At 47.4% G+C, this 18276-nt stretch overlaps 2 non-coding genes across 2 annotated transcripts; both read right to left on the bottom strand.

Moving 5' to 3' along the window:
• Window positions 1-9876: 9876 nt before the first annotated feature.
• On the bottom strand, window positions 9877-9948 carry TRNAP-AGG (transfer RNA proline (anticodon AGG)). The gene has a single exon. It is a non-coding gene; the product is annotated as a tRNA-Pro (tRNA).
• Window positions 9949-17897: 7949 nt separating this feature from the next.
• TRNAP-AGG (transfer RNA proline (anticodon AGG)) lies at window positions 17898-17969 on the bottom strand. Its single transcript has one exon. It is a non-coding gene; the product is annotated as a tRNA-Pro (tRNA).
• Window positions 17970-18276: the final 307 nt, after the last annotated feature.

Raw genomic sequence — 18276 nt, 5'->3', positions numbered from 1 at the left:
TGTTGTACTTTTCTCTTCTACCACTAGGTGGTCGGGTACTTGGTGGTACAAGATATGAGAAGGGCAACTCAAGGTCAGGTTATGAGTATATGGGGTATCTCAGCCAATGGGCAGGGGTTTTCTTAAATCCCTAGGCCTGCTGGGAGCACCTATATATTCGGGTTGAGTCAGGTGATCGGTGTTCTGTGCCACCCAGATGGACATGTGTCCCCGGGCTGCTAGGCTGGAGATTAGGCTTATCCCGGGGTCATCTGGCTGCCAGGCTGTGTAAGGGTCTATCCAGAAGTAAGAGGGCAGCACAGGGTTGGGATTGCGGCTTGCAGTCCAACCAGAAGTGACGGTTCTGCTGGCCGGAGAACCTGTCAGTGGTCGGGGATAGAAGAAAAGCTGTCACCCCAAAGGGACCAACCACCTTTACCAGGGACCACAATGAGTAACTGAAGCAAGTACCGAAATCATATTCTTACCGAACGGGCGCGGTGGTGAACATGGAAACTTCAGGCGGTGATCAAGTCAGGGACCCAACCCGCGGAGGAGACGCTTACAGAGCAGCCTTGTGTGTCAAGCCAGGGACCTCGCCAGTCAGCAGGGGTGAAGCTTGAGAAGTATCTGGAGTGCCAGGCTAGGGACCCAGCAGGAAAGCGTGGGTGATGCTTCAGGGAGATACCACCACCAACCTTGGAGGAGCTCCAGGGATTCCGAGTCAGTGAATCAGAGGGTCTAGTGAGAGACCGGGAGCTCAGTGTTGAAAAACTACAAGAGGCAGTTGTGGTAAAGCTGAAAGAACTGTTACGTTTGAGTTAGGAACTGTTACCATAGGAGACAGCATTCCCGCACGTGCAGATGTAGCGCCTTGCTGGGGCTTTTCCCTGCGCGGCTGTCCTCCTATTGAAGTCTCGTAGTCTGCCAATTGAATCTACCACTACGTAAGGGTGTCCTGGCCCTAACCTTCTTTCCACCAGAAATACAAAAAGGACTGTCAAAAGAAATAAAACCTCTTTTGCATCCAAGAAGTGTCTGGCGCCCATTGACTTTTACCATCTTTGCATCCACTAAGCCTCACAACCCACCACATATTGAAGGATGTCAGCTCTCTTTGGTCTTGGAGGTCCTCATTAGACTGGACAAGTCTGGAGACCTTTCTACAGTAATACATTATGATACCAGTGTTTTGTGTGACCCTCCTTTTCGATAATTATAGGGGGCGCAGCCAAGGCCATCAACTTCCCCTCTAGCCTGGCTGGGGAACACGAGGAGCTGAAGAATGTCAGGCGGGCACAGCTGGGGAGGCGGAGGACAGCGGATGGGAGAATGATGAGGAGCCAGACGAGGTGGACACCATCTCCGATCGTGGGCGATACTATCCTTCCTGGTGGGTCTGCTCTGACGCTGTTCGGAACTGTTCCCTGTTGTAGTCACTCGCGCCCCAGGCAAGACTAACACCCCCTCCCCCAGCCGGGCCGCAAAATATTCAAGCACCGGCCCTGCTTGTGCTTCTGCATGGAAGAAACTAGCGGTGGAGCTGCAGGGTCTGAAGAAGGACCAGCGGAGGGCCCGAGTCAGCTGAATGCTGAGACCATGGGAGACAAGGAGGTGCTGCACAGAGAGGTGCAAGATCTGTAGGAGGAGTTCTGTCCTCTCTGCTGCCACCTGCTGAGATAAGGTGGGGACGGAGGTGAGGAGGGAACCATAGGAGAGGTGCGAGGGCCTCATTAAATGGCCTGGCGGTCCATATTCGGCCTGTGGGCCTTGTGTTTGACACATGTGCTTTAAACCTTTAAAGGGGAAGTCCACTGTGAGACTAACAACGCTACATCTACAGACATTCACGATCGAACACTAACCTATCCAGCCCTGTAAGGAAGAAATCGCTATACATACCTTTTCTGAAGCTGGTCTCCATCGGTGGAAGCTCTGCAGAAGACACGGCCAACAACGGCTGTGAAATGAATGGGAAGTGACGTCACCCATAGACTTACTATGGGGCTCCCGTTGTCGGCTGCCTCCTCTGCACTCCGCCTACACAGCGAAGTCGCCGCTGACAGCTCAGCCTGGGACCGGATCGGATTGGCTTCAGAAAAGGTATGTACAGCGATTTCTTCTTTACAGGACTAGATAGGTTAGTGTTCGATCGCGGATGTCTGTAGATGTAGAGATTTCAGTGTTAGGGTGGACTTCCCCTTTAAACAAAGCCGTCCTCTCTCCCCATACACTGCACCATCTTTGTGAAAACTCCAAACTCTCCAACGCCGTGTTCTGATCTCTATTGTGGCTGAACATTCAGAAATCAGACTAATTATACCCAATGTACGTGCTGCAGGGCGGCGGTGAAAGGCGCGCTTCGTCTCCGGCCGTGATCTCTAATTATAAGCTGAACCCCGGAATTTGTTCCAAATTATTAGATAATAATAAGTCATTTCTAATGGAGATCAAACCGTCCTCAATACAAAGTGACATCCAACACAGAAATAACGCTGTGTTATCGCACGGCGGACCGTCATCAATTAAATTACAAGAAGTCCGAAGAATTATTGCTGAAGAATATTCTGTAACCATTTGTATCACTTGACCCTCCCTAAAGAGCTGAGCAAACTGTTGGTGCTATATAAATCCTGTATAATAATAATATTAATATAAATCCTGTATAATAATAATATAATAATATTAATAATAATATAAATTCTTTATTATAATAATATAATAGTAATAATATAAATCCTGTATAATAATAATATTAATATCAATCCTGTATAATAATAATAATAATAATACTATATATATATATATATATATATATATATATATATATATATATATATATATATATATATAGTGTAATTATAATATAATAATAATAGAAATGATGTGTAATAATAATAATAATAATAATAATAACAATAATAAATACTGTATAAGGATAATAATATAAATCCTGTATATTAATATAATAATAATAAAATCATGCATAATAATAAATTAATACTAATAATAATACTAATAATAATCCTTTATAATAATAAAATAAATCCTGTATATTATTAATATAATAATAATAATAAAATCCTGTATAATAATAATCCATAATAATAATAATATGCTGTATAATAATATTAATAATATTCATATTATTCCTGTATAATAATAATAATAATATAAATGCTGTATTATAATAATATTACTACTAATAATAATAACAATAAAATAAAAATAATCCTGTAAATTATAATATAATAATAATATAAATGGTGTATAATAATAATAAATCCTGTATAATGATAATAATAATAATACTTTATAATAATAATATAAATCATGTATATTATTAAAGTAATAAGAATAAAATCCTGTAGTATTATAAATCCTGCATAATAATAATAATTTTGGATTGAGTTTCGGGGGGAATCTCAGCTTCTTATTTGTAGTTTCTGCTGAAAAATGTTCCATGTTATAGAGGAACTTCATGAAGTAAAACAAAGTAACAGATAGAACAAACAGTAAAAAAAGAAAACAGCTCAAGCACCTAGCTCATTATCCACAGCACTTTATTGAAGGATAAAAGATACAAGTTATCCTCACAAAAGCATTGTGACTAACAGCTTTGTACAAAACCCAGGACCCAAAAGCCAGCCCATCAGTGGAACTCTTCAAGCTCAAATAGATGAAAATATCAACTGCCGCGTTTCGGGGGACAAGCTTGCTTCCTCAGAGCAGAACCCGAAATTGTCCCCCGAAGAACACATCAGCTGGCATAGACGTGTGCACAGGGTGTGCCAGGTGTGCCTGGGCACACCCTAATCACCTTGTGTGGTACAGATTCCCCCTGTTTAAAGTTTTTTAAACCCCTTCACCAAAGCCCCCAACGGGGCTCCTAAAAAACTTGTAAAAAAAAAATTCAATAAAATTGTAAAAAAGAGAAAAAGTACAAATAAAAACTACTGACACCAATCTCTGCCCTACTGACACCATCAGTATGTATACACATGCATACACACGTAGGTGTTTGAAATTCGAGGTGCACCCCTTAATGCAATTGGCTGTGCACACCTCTGTCAGCTGGTATTATCATCTAATTGAACTTGAAGAGCTCCACTGATTGGCCGGCTTTTGGGTCCTGGGTTTTGTACAATGCTGTTAGTCACAAAGGTTTTATGAGTATAATTGTTATTCTTATGGCAGGAGAGATTGTGCACATGTGCAGGAGTTACGTCATCTTCACCCAGCCAATCAAGAAGGCCTAAGACTCAGAAAAAGACCAGGAGAAGATAGTGATTGGCGACATCTTTTCACTGGTGGGGTCAGTAACGAGCTCAGGCAGGTTCAGACACAAGCCTTAGCTGTCCCACCAGGAAGTGGTCAGAACCAACAGCCAATCATCAGCGTTGGAGACCTTCTCCGCCACACAGCCGTACATATACGCCCCCCATTCATACATGCGGCTGCAGGGCAGGGAATGCCTCCATTACCTATGATTGGTTGTCGGCTTTGACGATTTCCTGGCGGGACAGCTCAGGTGGGTTCGGACTCGTGTTCAGGCTGGGGGATGGTCAGTTAGATGTACGGGACAATTAGGAGAACTTTAGGATTTCTCTTCCATTGCTCTGAGAACTATTACGGACATTTCGCCCCATTTCCACATTTTTCGGAGCGCCGTCTTGGCAGGCCATGCATCACCAGCCCGCGATTTACTTACCTCTCTTCCAGTCCCCCGCCATCCATCTTCAACTGGTTGGAGGAAACAAAACATTATGAGGGGGACGGTGACATTTGTTATCCCGGTGGCGGGAGTGTCATCAATAACCTTCAATGGAGCCGGCATTGGTCATTCCCTGATCTGTATTCTCCGGTCAGTGTCTCCCAGATACCGGCGCTGTCGCTGATCTCGGCCCGTCGCTGTGATGAATGCCGCATTCATGATCTGCAATGAATCAATGGGGAATCGTTCATGTGACGGCCAGGAATCTAATCTGTTGGAGGATATCTGGCAGGCTAAGTGCAATTCATCTCAGCGGGCCGCGCGCCCTACTTGGGGGACGTGCAATGCAAACCATTCCGAGGGCATTTACCGAGCGATCCGTCTAAAGAGGGGACAATCACCTGGACTGGAGGGGGGCGGAAAAAAAAGGCTTTTCATTTATGCTTTAGATTTAGAACCTCTGTTAGGTTGTTATTGCTGTCTGTGTCCCCATTGTATGTTTATGTACCTTGATGACTTTCAGGTGGGAGAATGATGTCATTATGATGTCATAGGCCGTGGCTGATAGTTTTTCATTAGTGTTTAGGTGAATAAATATGGATGAGTTCCCAGTTATTTCTTATGTAACATTGACTTGATGAAGAGACCCAGCATGGTTCCTAAACATTGTATCCACCTGTGACATATGTAACCATTCACTACTAGAGACAAGATTGTGTTTATGAGAAAATTCATGTGCTGGTGGCAACATATGATTCCTTATTAGGAAGATTTCCCTCACTTCCTGTCCGGAGAAAATTCTCTATTACATTGTATAAAGAGCCCCCAGCATGTATAGTCCTTAATATTGATTGGACCCTGGGCAAACATTTTCTTGCCTCCTCTTCCATGCAATTTCCCTCTCTACCTGCTCTGAGTCTACAATAAATAGCAGCTAGACTCGAAATCAGTTTACTGAATCAGATCAGGCAGCGATTGCGATTGGTTGCCAGAGATTACAGTGTATCATTACCGCTCACTGACTGGTTGCTAGAGGTTACAGCACACATTATGGCTCACTGATTATTTGCTAGAGGTTACAGCACATAACTTCTGCTTGTTTTTTGGTTGCTAGAGATTACTGTATATCACTACTGCTCACTGATTGGTTGCTAGAGGTCACTGGACATCCTTACCACTCACTAATTGGTTGCTAGAGGTTACTGCACATTATTACTGCTCACTGATTGGCTCCTAGAGGTTACTGCATATCCTTACCACTCAATGATTGGTTGTAAGAAGTTAATACACAGCATTGCTGCTTACTGATTGGTTGCTAAAGGTTACAGCACATCATCTCACTGCCTGCACACCATGGACTGGAGAGGTGAGGGGACCCATCAATAGAAAACTCCTGGGATCAGTGGCAATGCTGGGGGGGGGGTGATCAGTGGCATTGCTGGGGTGTTGATGGGATCAGTAACAGTGGTGGGGTGGATGGGATTGGTTAGGAGGCAGTACTCTGTGGCAAATTCTGAATCATGTAGAGCAAAGCTGGGGATCTTCGGCAAGTATACAGTGGGGGATTCTACCAATGTAATGGGGAATTTACATTGACCACCAATGTGATGGGGGTTTACACTGACCACCAATGTGAGGGGGGATTTACACTGACCACCAATGTGAGGGGGAATTTGCACTGACCACCAATGTGAGGGGGGATTTGCACTGACCACCAGTGTGTGGGGGATTTGCACTGACCACCAGTGTAAGGGCAATTCTGCACTTACCACCGATGTAAAGGGAAATGTACACTGATCACCAATGTTATGAAGGATTTACACTGACAACCAATGTAATGGGGGGATTTTACATTAACCGTCAATATAGGGGGATTTACACTCACCCCCAATTTAAAGGGGGCTTCTACATGGACCACCAATGTAGGGGAGGATTTGAAACTGACCACAAATGCAAGTTTGGATTTTTTTAACAATTACCATTATAAAGAGGAGTTTCTACAATGGCCACCAATGTAATAGGAGCATTCACAGTAACCACCAATGTAAGGAGAGATTTACAATGATCACCAATGTAAGGGAAACCTTCACACTGGTCACTAGTGTGAATGAAAGGATTGTACACCAAACACCAATGTAATGAGAAGATTTACAGTGACCACTAATGTAAAGGGGATTTACATTGACCAATAATGTAATAGGAGCATTCACAGTATCCACTTATGTAAGGAGGGATTTACACTGACCACTAATGTAAGGGGGACCTTCACACTGGCCAGTAGTGTGAATGAAAGAATTGTACACCAAGCATCAATATAACGAGAAGATTTACAATGAACACCAATGTAAACTGGATTTACACTGACCACTAATGTAAAGGGGATTTACACTAATGTAATAGGAGCATTCACAGTAACCACCAATGTAAAGAGATATTTACACTGACCACCAATGTAAAGGGGATTTACACTGACCAATAATGTAATAGGAGCACTCACAGTATCCACCAATGTAAGGAGGGATTTACACTGACCACCAATGTAAGGGGGACCTTCACACCGACCACTAGTGTGAATGAAAGGATTGCACACCAAGCCCCAATATAATGAGAAGATTTACACTGACCACCAATGTAAATGAGACGTTTAGCCTGCGTTCACATTTGTGTGCCGGGAACGCATGCAAAATCACTTTCCTGATACCACAAAAACGTGCTGCCCTTTAGCAGATACACAGCAGTCATTTTGAAGAAGGGTTCCACCTCTGATTTGCTTACCTTTGCAGAACAGGCTGATGTTGGGCTCAATAACTATAGTTGTAGGCAGGACTTTCCAGCATAACCCTTTACCTCCCCAGTGGGCAGAATTCAGCAGAAGTGATGGTGGATATGACCTCAAGGGGGCCTGATATAAATATGAATGTCGCCTCTATTTATATGTCAATGCAGCCGGTCTGCCGCTATTTACATATGAATGCCAGTTATTTACACGGGGTCTGCAGGTGAGTCATCTGTGGATGGCAATAGGGCAGAGCTGGAGAGTAGCAACAAAACTTTACACTGAAATATCGGGACACAGCACGGGACTAAAACTTCAAGAGAGGAGTTGCCCAATGGTGGAGGAGGTCATTAGTAGAAAGCAGAAGGGGAAGTCTATAGGATGGGGAGAGTGATGAGGGTGAACTCAGCACGGGGATGGTGGGAACCCCTCATAATGGGCACAGCGGGTGTACAGACCCGGGGACTCAGCACAGGGATGGTTGGAACCCCTCATAATGGGCACAGCGGGTGTACAGACCCGGGAACTCAGCACAGGGATGGTGGGAACCCCTCATAATGGGCACAGCGGGTGTACAGACCCGGGAACTCAGCACAGGGATGGTGGGAATCCCTCATAATGGGCACAGCGGGTGTAATACAGACCCGGGAACTCAGCACAGGGATGGTGGGAATCCCTCATAATGGGCACAGCGGGTGAACAGACCCGGGAACTCAGCACAGGGATGGTGGGAACCCCTCATAATGGGCACAGCGGGTGTACAGACCCGGGAACTCAGCACAGGGATGGTGGGAACCCCTCATAATGGGCACAGCGGGTGTACAGACCCGGGAACTCAGCACAGGGATGGTGAGAACCCCTCATAATGGGCACAGCGGGTGTACAGACCCGGGAACTCAGCACAGGGATGGTGGGAACCCCTCATAATGGGCACAGCGGGTGTACAGACCCGGGAACTCAGCACAGGGATGGTGGGAACCCCTCATGATGGGCACAGCGGGTGTACAGACCCAGGAACTCAGCACAGGGATGGTGGGAACCCCTCATAATGGGCACAGCGGGTGTACAGACCCGAGAAATCAGCACAGGGATGGTGGGAACCCCTCATAATGGGCACAGCGGGTGTACAGACCCGGGAACTCAGCACAGGGATGGTGGGAACCCCTCATAATGGGCACAGCGGGTGTACAGACCCGGGAACTCAGCACAGGGATGGTGGGAATCCCTCATAATGGGCACAGCGGGTGTAATACAGACCCGGGAACTCAGCACAGGGATGGTGGGAACCCCTCATAATGGGCACAGCGGGTGTACAGACCCGGGAACTCAGCACAGGGATGGTGAGAACCCCTCATAATGGCCACAGCGGGTGTACAGACCCGGGAACTCAGCACAGGGATGGTGGGAACCCCTCATAATGGGCACAGCGGGTGTACAGACCCGGGAACTCAGCACAGGGATGGTGGGAACCCCTCATGATGGGCACAGAGGGTGTACAGACCCCGGAACTCAGCACAGGGATGGTGGGAACCCCTCATAATGGGCACAGCGGGTGTACAGACCCGGGAACTCAGCACAGGGATGGTGGGAACCCCTCATAATGGGCACAGCGGGTGTACAGACCCGGGAACTCAGCACAGGGATGGTGAGAACCCCTCATAATGGGCACAGCGGGTGTACAGACCCGGGAACTCAGCACAGGGATGGTGGGAACCCCTCATGATGGGCACAGCGTGTGTACAGACCCGGGAACTCAGCACAGGGATGGTGGGAACCCCTCATAATGGGCACAGTGGGTGTACAGACCCGGGAACTCAGCACAGGGATGGTGAGAACCCCTCATAATGGGCACAGCGGGTGTACAGACCCGGGAACTCGGCACAGGGATGGTGAGAACCCCTCATAATGGGCACAGCGGGTGTACAGACCCGGGAACTCAGCACAGGGATGGTGGGAACCCCTCATAATGGGCACAGCGGGTGTACAGACCCGGGAACTCAGCACAGGGATGGTGGGAACCCCTCATAATGGGCACAGCGGGTGTACAGACCCGGGAAATCAGCACAGGGATGGTGGGAACCCCTCATAATGGGCAGATATAAAGATACAGGAACTTAGTACAGATATATCACCCGGGGATTCAGGAGAGATAATATAAAGTGTCTGATGATGTAACTGTCCAGTTTCTACTTAATCTGAAATCTCAGGTATGGGGGGACTGATCCGCTCGCTGTATCATTTTGCCTCCACTTGATTGATTTATATTCTGAATTCTCTATTGTGTTCAGTTCTGATGAGTTTGGGAAACTTCTTCGGATGTTTTTGGCACTTTTTATATTCCTAAATCTCCTCCTATTCCTGGGATGTCACTAATCCTTCCAATGTTGTATTATAATGACAAAATGTGGGGCTCGTCCGGGATTTGAACCCGGGACCTCTCGCACCCTAAGCGAGAATCATACCCCTAGACCAACGAGCCAGCTGTATACAGATGTTCATATACTGCCACATCAGCAGCAGCCTGACCTGGGATCAGAGAACACAGTCAGTGGGATGTCGGGTGCTGAGGTGTGTTGTAGCTCATTCATAACTCACACAATCTTCTTTAACACATGAAATGGAGCTTCTATTGTTTGGCCCTCTTGAGGTGTCAGGGGCCCCTCTTGAGGGCCCCTATAATTTTCAGGTTGACCACCATTGCTGTAGACTGAAGGAGAGGATATGCCAGCGATGACAATGTTTCTATAGCTGACGTCTGTTTCTTCAGATCACAGATTTTTATGAAGAATGAAATATTTCTCACCAACCAAATTAAAGGAAATAATAAGACATCGGCAACATTTATTTCTCTGATATAAATCATAAAGAGGAACTCTACATGAAATGTGCGGATTAGGGATGAGTGGGGGGGGATTTCAGGAAATCTCATTTTATTTTCTGTACAATGAGGATATTGGGGGGGGGGCAAAAGAACCATCAGGGATAGGAGGGGGAGCTTCAATAACTCCATGTACCCCTAAAACACCCAACACACCCACCTCATTTAGCCTCTCCCATTGCCCCTCCCCCCTGAAATTATGTTAAAAGAACAATGTACTCTCCCCCTCTCCCAAAATGAACCAGCCTGATACCCAGGGACAGTGGTGGCTGGCGTCCCATTTTTTTGGGAGAGGGGTGGCAAACAAACCACCCCCCAACCCCCCCCCCAAAAAAAATTTTGCCACCCCTCTCCCTTGTTTGATCTATCAGTTAACCCCCCTTCTTTTCGTCAGCTCACCATCCTGGCACTTACCCCTTCTAGGTTGCAGGCAATGCTTCCTCCTCAGTGGCTTCACCCTGCGTCTCCTCTACAATGAGGAGCTGATACCCCAGTTGAAGTCTTTGTAGGCAAAACGCGTCAAATTTAATGAGTCCTTTCAATGCCATTGCGCCTTTTTTGAATTTTATACTTTTGTGATCACAGAGGAGATTTTTACTCGATGTAATACATCTTGGAATCTATGTTGGAATCTAAGCTTTTTTATTCCAAATAAACCTGTAACCATACAGTTTTTTCCTATGAAGAGACTTTCAGTTGTTTATTTTATGAATGCTGTTAACCATAAACCTACCAAACGGTTCTGTTGTGGAAGGAAGTTTTTTAATCATCTGGGACACTGCCATCCTGATCCATATTCTCACATGCCGGGTCGAGGTTGCTTGAGGTGGCTCAGCTGAGGAGGAGACATGTGCGGCTCGTTTCGTTTTTTTTCAGAAATTCGGATTTATCCTCCAGCGGCACGTGCGCGCCCACAAAAGCGTTTTCCAGAGCCAACGTACACCTACGGCGGTTTCGTGCCACCTTGCCGCAGTATAATGACGGCGGCTGGTCGGCAAGTGGTTAAATATACTTACCTGCTCTCTGTAATGGTGTTGCACAGAGCAGCCCTGATCCTCCTCTTCTCAGATCCCTCACCGGCACTCCTGGCCCCTCCCTCCTGTCAAGTGCCCCCACAGCAAGCAGAGTGACTGGCCCTCAGAGACGGCTCTTAGCATTCTAGCTTAGTTCTGCTGGAAAACCTCCTAACTGCCAATTGCAGCAGATTTCTACTGACACCAGAGGGCGCCACTGAGCCAACCCCCACCCAATCAAATGTGCTGAGGAGTGTGACATAGGAGCATCTTCAGACGACACTCCCTTAATGCCAAGCAGACTTGATCAAAGTTTTACAATCCAGAAACCAACATATCTAAAAAATTAAATTATAGTTTGATAAAGACCAAACATGACATAAATCGGCCCACAGCAGTAGGGATTGGCTGTTGGTGAGTAGCTGTAAGCCCGTGTACAGGGCTCAGGGTTGTTTTGCTCCTGTGGGGTGCGATCCTGATAGACAGAGCTGCACTGAACACATGGCAGATATCAGGACTGGGGGCTGTTGGGGGTCCCTTTGCTGTGCAAACTACAGAGCTCAGGACTGAGGATTGTCTGCAAAAGACATTGCTGTTGGATGCAATGATAAGGGAACTCAGCACAGGGATGGTGGGAACCCCTCATAATGGGCACAGCGGGTGTACAGACCCGGGAACTCAGCACAGGGATGGTGGGAACCCCTCATAATGGGCACAGCGGGTGTACAGACCCGGGAACTCAGCACAGGGATGGTGAGAACCCCTCATAATGGGCACAGCGGGTGTACAGACCCGGGAACTCAGCACAGGGATGATGGGAACCCCGCATAATGGGCACAGCTGTGTACAGACCCGGGAACTCAGCACAGGGATGGTGGGAACCCCTCATAATGGGCACAGCAGGTGTACAGATGTGGGAACTCAGCACAGGGATGGTGGGAACCCCGCATAATGGGCACAGCTGTGTACAGACCCGGGAACTCAGCACAGGGATGGTGGGAAACTGCCATTCCTCTTCTTGACAGTGAGGTGTGAGGTTGCTGGTTCCTTTGCTCCTGTGCTTCCAGAGACCAGGGACTAGAGTTGCTCCTCTGCCCCAGGAGTGATGCAGGATCCTGGGGAGGACCCTGGTGGAGGCCCCCTGGATAGGCCTCAGCCTGTGGACGACACTGGGCCTGGCCCAAGGAAAGATGAGTCCCTGTCTGCCTTTAGACAGAGGGTTATTGAAACGCTGAAGCGGATTGAGAAGGAAGAGGAGAAGTTGGTAGCTTTGAAAAATGAATTTAAAAAGAAAAAGCAGATTTGTGCCAAAGTGTTCAGCAAGAAAAGAGCGGCTCTGAGGCCTGAGCTGAAAGACCTGGAACAAGCTCTGCGGAAACAGAAAGAACTGGTGAGTTCTCTGAAGGAGAGTAGTGGAGCATTTAAAGAAAAATATAAGAATGAAGAAAGATTCAGCCAAATGAGAAGAGGAGCCGCTTCCTGCATGGAGGGTGAGGAGACCAGTGAGGAGATGCAGGTACAGACAGCAGAGAGTGAGAAAGTGGGCCCGGAGGATGAGCCCAGCTCTTCAACACCTCAGACATCTGCTGAGTCCTCAATGGTGGAGGCCTCTGTCCCCTTCACTCCCCAGCAATGTGGAACATCTGAGCAGGAGGTTGAAGGTTCTGCCATGCTGGATTTCATCAATAAACTTGAATCCCCTCCAGGTGTGGCTTCCCAGGATGATGAGGAGAAGATGGACGCCGTTCCTAGCCCTGTGGAAGAAAGACCTGTGGAGAGACAAGGTGCAGGTACAGTGTATGTGCAGGATGATGGTGTGAACTTTAATGACAATGTGCTTGCTGAGGGTTGTAGTGCTGCAGGCAGTCAGCCCAGACCCATAGACAATGTACAACATGCAATAACATCTGCTAATAACTGTCAGCTTCAGTCTGCAGAGAGGTCCATGGACAATACAGAGACTTTGCCTGGACCAGGCACAGCGGCTGTTCCTGTGAATGGTGGAGGAGATGCTGGGTGCAGTAGTGCTACAACTTTCCAGGAGTCTGCAGCAGCCATGAATGTGATTGATCCCAGAAAAGAAACTGTGTGCTCGGGGGAGGGGGAGGGTCCTGCCTCTGCTAATCAGAAGACTGCTATCCCAGCTGAATCAGACTCTCTGCCAGCAGGTTTGATTGTGTCTAAGGACAAGACTGCAAATGCTGCTGGTGTAAGAAAAACTTATGCTGGTGTTGCTGCTACAAGATCTGGGAAGGGGCAGCAAGCAGGGAAGGAGCATGAAAATGTTTTATCTTCCTCCATGTTTAAAAGGAGGAATGTTGTGCAGTTAAGATGGGAAGGCGGTGGAATCCCCCCACATAGGAGGGCAGTGGTGGATAAGATTCTACAGATGGGGTTTACACCCACAGATATCTTCGCCCTGATCAGTCCGGCAGGTTCCTATGAATATGATTTGTCCTTTATCCGTCCGGAGTCTTTGGACATATTTTGGGAGAAGTATGAACACGTGTGTAGGGGCCTGCCGGACTGGAAAGGGCTCATCCCAAAGCTTGTGTCACGTCAGCCCCTCATTAAAATGGTCACAATTTTGGTCTGCAATGAATCCATACCACAAGGGGATTTATCTGTATGGTTGAGGAGGTATGGAGACATTCTGAGCCCCCTAAAAAAGATTGTAGATGATCAGGGAATATGGACGGGGGATGGTCTGTGCAGCTAAAATTAAAGGTTGTTGATAATGTCGTCCAGCATCTGCCATCCTCAGCTTTCCTGGGGAGGGACAGGCTGACCATCTTCTATCCAGGCCAGCCAAAGCTCTGCAATAAGTGTGGTGATAAAGGGCATCTTGCATCCTCCTGTCCAGTGATGAAGTGCTCTCTGTGTCAGGGTATAGGACATTTGGCGAAGGATTGTAATATCATCAGGTGCAATCTGTGCAATGCGGTGGGACATCCTTACAGTCAGTGTCCTGAGGCAATGCACAACAATCCTGAGCTCATGAGAGAGTTCTTCCGCCTGGACATGGAGGATGCTCGGAGCTCATCAGCTGGGGTGCCTGTGAGTCCATCTGAGTCTGTGCCAATACCCAATGTGTCTCCCCAGTCTGTGGTGCCCCAGTCTGTGCCAATACCTAATGTGTCTCCCCAGTCTGTGGTGCTCCAGTCTGTGCCAATACCTAATGTGTCTCTGCCTCCCCAGTCTGTGCCAATACCTAATGTGTCTCCCCAATCGGTGGTGCCCCAGTCTGTGCCAATACCTTATGTGTCTGTGTCTCCCCAGTCTGTGATGCCCCAGTCTGTGCCAATACCTAATGTGTCTGTGTCTCCCCAGTCTGTGCGTTTACCCAGTGTGCCCGTGTCTTCTGTAGGTAAGGTATCAGTTGCCAAAAATGTGTCCAATCCTTCTGTGTCTGTGTCTTCTAAAATTGCAGAGGCAGCAAGAGGTGCTGAGGCAGGTGCGTCAGGTGTGGTGTCAATCCCCCTCCCCCGACGCTGCAGGGTTTCTATTGAGGATCGTGGGGAGGATGGTGGAGAGGCTGGCCTGGTGGTAGATAAGGGAAGGGGGAGTGGGGTGGAGGGGAGGATAGGTGTGGGGAGGCTGTTGAATCTGGTTTGTCTAAGGATGATATGGAGTGGTTGGAGGATAGGAGGAGGAGGGGCAAAAGAAGGAAAAAAAGGGGTTCAGTTACCTTAAATCCTAAAGTTTTGCCTTTGGAAAATAAGTTTAAGGTCCTGTCTGATGAGGATGATGAGTGGGACTCATTGAGTTCTACATCCTCTATGGAGGATGAGTGCCAGGATGCAACGAAGCGCGCTGGTTCTCCAGGCAGAGGGAGTAGTCAGGCTAAGAAACGGCTGCCTCAACTACCCTAATGGCAGTTCCCACTCCGTTAAAAGTGGCAACCATTAATGTTGCCAGCTTAAGATCAGTAAGTGCTCGTCATATGGCCTTATTTTTGCTCAGCGAGTTTGATGCTGACATTTTGTTTTTGCAAGAGACCCATCTGAGTAGTCTGGCCGATATACATCTGGCAAAGAAGGAGTGGAGACGTGGTCCCTCATTTTGGTCTCTTGCGGCCGAGCCTTACAGCGGAGTTGCAGTCCTTTTTTCTGGTATGGTAACGTGCCGGCGGGTAATTGAGGTAGAGATAGGGAGATGCATGGTCTTAGACATCTCTGTGAAGGGGCAGGACTTGCGCCTGATTAACATCTATGGTCCCCAGACGAAGTGGGACAGGAAATGCCTCTTTACAAAGATTAAGCCTTTTCTTTTTACGGCCCAGCAGGTTATCTTTGGAGGTGATTTCAACACCATTACTAGGTCTAAAGACAGGAGAGGTTTCAGAGATAAGCTGGGCTATGACACCCTTTTTCTTAATGCGATAGTTAGGGAAGCAGGTCTGGTAGATGCGCACATTAAGCGCTGCCCAGACAGCACGGGGTTCACTTTTCAGCGAGGTAATAGTCAGAGTAGGATAGATAGGTTTTTTTTTAACGGGAGACTCCGCTTTTTCGGCACCTGTGTGTCGGGCAGTAGAGTTTTCTGATCACTGTATTCTATCTGTGACTCTGAATGCCCCAGACATGCCACCTAGGGGGAGGGGTATCTGGAGATTGAATTCGGCCCTCCTGGAAGACGAGAGAGTAAGACAATCCTTTGAGGATTTTTTTCAAGCACAGGTAACGATCCTAGACTTTTGCAACAGCAAGTCAGAATGGTGGGAGCTTGTTAAACAGCGGACTATTGGGCTTTTCAAGGCCATAGGAAGAAAGAAGCAGCAAGATAAGTATATCACCTACCAGCGTTTGCGGAGGAAACTTGACCGCCTTGTTTCGAATGGAGGAGATTCTGGGGCAATCTCTGAGGTGAAGCTCCTCCTTAGGAGACATCAATATGACCGGCACGCCTCTTTGGTTCAGGAGAGGGATTACGGGAAATACCATTCGCCTGACCCTTACCAGAACTGTAAACAGAGCGTAGCAGTTAAGACGGTCAATGGCCTGAGGGACAGTACGGGCTCTCTGACGAAGTCTAGGTCAGGGATCCTAGAGGTTGTCAGGTCATACTATGCTGATCTCCTGGGAGGAAGGAACCTTGATCGGACAAGGATGTTGGGTTTTTTGGACTCTACACCAGGACTGGAAAAGTAATGTTCCTCCCTCCATCCATGAGGCAATCTGCAGTGATCCTTCCGTCAAAGGGTAAAGATCCTTCGATGATTGGGAATTGGCGCCCCATTAGCCTTCTTAATGTCGATAGAAAGATACTGGCAAAGATTTTATTCTGGCGATTATCACCAGTTGCAGGCACTGAGTATACCCTTCCTCCCCCGTATGAGTTATGCAGAGTGGGTGTATGGGGCATTCCAGACTCGTCGGGATTATGATTTGGAAACACTTTTTTTAGTTAGTCTAGTAGTCCGTTTTTTTCACGTGGAGTGCACGGTGTCAGGTATCCTTACGGAGTAAAATCCTCCCTGTGGAAGTGGTGGTGGAGGACGACATTCTGGGTGAGGTTGGGAAGATTCGGGGTCTTGAGAAAGGCAGGTGGCAGCAGGAGGCCTGGATAAGGGCGTGGAGGAATATCAGGACTCTGTAGCTGCTGCCTGTTGATCTCGGGGTGTGCGGCTTTTCTTTGTATTCTTGATTCACTCCCCTAGATTTTCAAGATCAAATCTATTTTTGATAAAAGGCTCCATGCATGGTGACGGTGATGTTCCTTAGTCTGGCTCTCCCATAGGGATTGTGTTGTGCGCAATTTGGTTTGTACCATTTATTATGTTCTTGTTTTGTATTATCATATTCAATTATTTTGTAAATATGTTTTATTTATTTATTATGGTTTTATTGTATATAAGTTGTTGTTTGTAAGATTTTTTCAATAAACAAAATTAACCCCTCATAATGGGCACAGCGGGTGTACAGACCCGGGAACTCAGTACAGGGATGGTGAGAACTCCTCATAATGGGCACAGCGGGTGTACAGACCCGGGAACTCAGCACAGGGATGGTGGGAACCCCTCATAATGGGCACAGCGGGTGTACAGACCCGGGAACTCAGCACAGGGATGGTGGGAACCCCTCATAATGGGCACAGCGGGTGTACAGACCCCGGAACTCAGCACAGGGATGGTGGGAACCCCTCATAATGGGCACAGCGGGTGTACAGACCCGGGAACTCAGCACAGGGATGGTGGGAACCCCTCATAATGGGCACAGCGGGTGTACAGACCCGGAACTCAGCACAGAGATATCACCCGGGGTCCAGGAGAGATAATATAAAGTGTCTGATCTCTGATGATGTAACTGTCCAGTTTCTACTTAATCTGAAATCTCAGGTATGGGGGGACTGATCCGCTCGCTGTATCATTTTGCCTCCACTTGATTGATTTATATTCTGAATTCTCTATAGTGTTCAGTTCTGATGAGTTTGGGAAACTTCTTCGGATGTTTTTGGCACTTTTTATATTCCTAAATCTCCTCCTATTCCTGGGATGTCACTAATCCTTCCAATGTTGTATTATAATGACAAAATGTGGGGCTCGTCCGGGATTTGAACCCGGGACCTCTCGCACCCTAAGCGAGAATCATACCCCTAGACCAACGAGCCAGCTGTATACAGATGTTCATATACTGCCACATCAGCAGCAGCCTGACCTGGGATCAGAGAACACAGTCAGTGGGATGTCGGGTGCTGAGGTGTGTTGCAGCTCATTCATAACTCACACAATCTTCTTTAACACATGATATGGAGCTTCTATTGTTTGGCCCTCTTGAGGTATCAGGGGCCCCTCTTGAGGCCCCCTATAATTTTCAGGTTGACCACCATTGCTGTAGACTGAAGGAGAGGATATGCCAGCGATGACAATGTTTCTATAGCTGACGTCTGTTTCTTCAGATCACAGATTTTTATGAAG

Source organism: Aquarana catesbeiana, linkage group LG05, assembly GCF_042186555.1.
Source record: "Aquarana catesbeiana isolate 2022-GZ linkage group LG05, ASM4218655v1, whole genome shotgun sequence".
NCBI lineage: Eukaryota > Metazoa > Chordata > Amphibia > Anura > Ranidae > Aquarana > Aquarana catesbeiana.
This window is presented reverse-complemented; position numbering and strand designations above follow the sequence as displayed.